Below are 3,924 nucleotides of genomic sequence, written 5' to 3'. Positions count from 1 at the left end.
AGGAGGGGAGGAGTCAGGGGTCACATGATCAGGGGCCTCAGTGGATGCAGGACTCTGCTGTGCTGGTTGTCATGGTGCTGGATGAGCTGAAGTTTATGTGTGGGGTCAGGAGGGGTTTACAGTGTGGATGTAGCAGAGCCGCGTGTGTACGAGGTGTACGGAGCGGAGCCGCGCGTGTGCGAGGCGTGCGGAGAGGAGCCGCGCGTGTGCGAGGCGTACGGAGCTGAGCCGCGCGTGTGCGAGGCGTGCGGAGAGGAGCCGCGTGTGTACGAGGTGTACGGAGCAGAGCCGCGTGTGTACGAGGTGTACGGAGCAGAGCCGCGTGTGTACGAGGTGTACGGAGCAGAGCCGCGTGTGTACGAGGTGTACGGAGCAGAGCCGCGTGTGTACGAGGTGTACGGAGCAGAGCCGCGTGTGTACGAGGTGTACGGAGCGGAGCCGCGCGTGTACGAGGTGTACGGAGCGGAGCCGCGTGTGTACGAGGTGTACGGAGCTGAGCCACGTGTGTACGAGGTGTACGGAGCGGAGCCGCGTGTGTACGAGGTGTACGGAGCAGAGCCGCGTGTGTACGAGGTGTACGGAGCAGAGCCGCGCGTGTACGAGGTGTACGGAGCAGAGCCGCGCGTGTACGAGGTGTACGGAGCAGAGCCGCGTGTGTACGAGGTGTACGGAGCAGAGCCGCGTGTGTACGAGGTGTACGGAGCAGAGCCGTGTGTGTACGAGGTGTACAGAGCAGAGCCGCGTGTGTACGAGGTGTACGGAGCGGAGCCGTGTGTGTACGAGGTGTACAGAGCAGAGCCGCGTGTGTACGAGGCGTGCGGAGCCGTGTGTGTACGAGGTGTACGGAGCAGAGCCGCGTGTACGAGGCGTGCGGAGCGGAGCCAGGCGTGTACGAGGTGTACAGAGCCGTGCGTGTACGATGTGTACGGAGCGGAGTCGCACGTGTATGAGGCGTACGGAGCGGAGCCGCGCTTGTGCGAGGCGTGCGGAGCTGAGCCGCGCGTGTGCGAGGTGTACGGAGCTGAGCCGCGCGTGTGCGAGGTGTACGGAGCTGAGCCGCGCGCGTGCGAGGCGTGCGGAGAGGAGCCGCGCGTGTGCGAGGCGTACGGAGCTGAGCCGCGCGTGTGTGAGGCGTACGGAGCTGAGCCGCGCGTGTGCGAGGCGTACGGAGCTGAGCCGAATCACCAAAAAGAGCCAGTCTGCCCATCACTAATCGTATTTATCTTTTACAGGAAACAGAACAAAAACCTTATGATTCTTATAAAGGGGCAACACAAGACCCCAAAAGAGTCTCCGTGCTGAAGGGGTTAATGCCCCCTGCGCCCAGTAATGGGGTCTCCACATACCTCCACCTGCAGAGCCGCCACCACATATATGGCTGCTCTGTGCGCACAGGAGCTGTGATGAGGTCACAGGAGGGGAGGAGTCAGGGGTCACATGATCAGGGGCCTCAGTGGATGCAGGACTCTGCTGTGCTGGTTGTCATGGTGCTGGATGAGCTGAAGTTTATGTGTGGGGTCAGGAGGGGTTTACAGTGTGGATGTAGCAGAGCCGCGTGTGTACGAGGTGTACGGAGCAGAGCCGCGTGTGTACGAGGTGTACGGAGCAGAGCTGCGTGTGTACGAGGTGTACGGAGCAGAGCCGTGTGTGTACGAGGTGTACGGAGCAGAGCCGCGTATGTACGAGGTGTACGGAGCAGAGCCGCGTGTGTACGAGGTGTACGGAGCGGAGCCGCGTGTGTACGAGGTGTACGGAGCGGAGCCGCGCGTGTACGAGGTGTACGGAGCGGAGCCGCGCGTGTACGAGGTGTACGGAGCGGAGCCGCGCGTGTACGAGGTGTACGGAGCGGAGCCGCGCGTGTACGAGGTGTACGGAGCGGAGCCGCGCGTGTACGAGGTGTACGGAGCGGAGCCGCGCGTGTACGAGGCGTACGGAGCGGAGCCGCGCGTGTACGAGGCGTACGGAGCGGAGCCGCGCGTGTACGAGGCGTACGGAGCGGAGCCGCGCGTGTACGAGGCGTACGGAGCGGAGCCGCGCGTGTACGAGGCGTACGGAGCGGAGCCGCGCGTGTACGAGGCGTACGGAGCGGAGCCGCGCGTGTACGAGGCGTGCGGAGCCGTGTGTGTACGAGGTGTACGGAGCAGAGCCACGTGTACGAGGCGTGCGAAGCGGAGCCAGGCGTGTACGAGGTGTACGGAGCGGAGCCGCGTGTGTACGAGGCGTGCGGAGCGGAGCCGCGTGTGTACGAGGCGTGCGGAGCGGATGCTGCCCCTCTCCAGGAGCGATCACAGCAGCACGGCATGAGACGTTCTTGTACTACACAGACTGTCCTGACAGAACACAGCTCGTCAGGACGTAGCCCCGACCTCCAGCGACAGCCGGACAGTCCCATTGGATCGGGGACGGTTGGGAAGTTTCTGTATATAAGTTGTGTGTGATAATTGGAGAATTATTAATGTCTTAGCATAAAAGGATGGACCTGAGTGTTTGTGCCGGGGTCCACATGCATGGAGGGGGTTGAGGCGGTGCTGGCTGTATTATGCAGACGGCATCTGCCTGTAACAGTAGTAACCAGAAACTACTAGAAACTCTGCACCAAAATGAAGCAAATCCTTATTCTGGGACCTTCGCCTTGTACGTAACACCCCCGGATCCGGTACAAGCCGGGCAGATGTTCTCATTCATGTCACTTTCTGCTTAAGGTTCTGCGGTTTTCTGGCCAACTATAAAAAAGAAAAAGCGTAAAACAATATTTGTTTCTGCTGCATTGACATAAGTACAATCTTTCATTACATATAAATCTATTACACGTCGGGTCAATGCTGTAAAGGACAGTAAAGTGCCATGGTTGTGGTTGTGGTTTTTGGGTCTCTACTTCCCTCCCAAAAATGCAATCAGAAACTTGTAACTACTGATCTCTCCACAAGAAGAAGCCGACAACTTCATCAATGGGATCATTTTATAAAATTAGGTCTTCGCAAGATGAAAATGGTCTCACAAAACACATTTTTTTAAAATGTTCATAAAAAAACCCCCAAACAAACAAAAATAATAACCTTACTTTGATTTTTTCCCCATTTTTCAATACTTTATGTGCTAAATTGAATGTTCTCATTCCAAAGAACAACTAGTCCCACAAAACACAAGCCCTCAGTCTATGTGAATGAAGAAACAAAGTTATATTTTTGGGGAAAAAGGGGAGGAAAAAAAACAAAAAATTGGTCTTGTCAGAATAATGTAATTGCTATATATATATATATTTTTAAATTGAATAATTTTACCCCAAAATTGTGATCTCTTATAATATTATCATTCTTCATGTGAGATTAATCATTAGTCTGTAATAAATCCAAACATCTGGAAGATGTAGAACAATATATCTGTGATTCTCCTCTGCCAGGATAAGCGCCTCCTTTCTGTGATGGAGAAAACGCTTGAAAGATTCAGAAAGTCCGATGAGTTTTTGGAGCTTATTGTAAAGGGCCTTAATGACGACCTGGGAAAGAAACCACCAGAAACAAAGGATCCAACCAGGTAAGTTCTAATGATCCCGTCTGATAAAATGATCAGCTTTATTTCCATGGGATTGTTCTGTAGAAGAGATGGGACTTGCAGCATTTTGATCCTGAACTTCACTATGTATAGATGTAGCAAAGCTTAATGTCACAATTCACACAGCGCAGTGATAAATTGTCTCAGAAGGTTAGCTCTCATAACAGAATTAACATCACTTATAGTGGAACTAAACTTACAATTTTTTTTCAGAATTGTGAAAATTATGGCACTTTGCAAAGCACTTCATTAGTTTCTTTGGCGTCATAGCCATAAAATTGTCATATTAAAGTGGCATCCAGACCCTGCTTTTCCCCAGTGCAGGAGCGTTGCTGGGGTCCTAAGAGATCAGGGACCCCAGCCCCAAAGTAC

This window comes from Phyllobates terribilis, unplaced genomic scaffold (genome assembly GCF_046119375.1).
Source record: "Phyllobates terribilis strain yellow unplaced genomic scaffold, ASM4611937v1 Scaffold_36__1_contigs__length_13169755, whole genome shotgun sequence".
In the NCBI taxonomy this organism is placed as follows: Eukaryota; Metazoa; Chordata; class Amphibia; order Anura; family Dendrobatidae; genus Phyllobates; species Phyllobates terribilis.
This window is presented reverse-complemented; position numbering follows the sequence as displayed.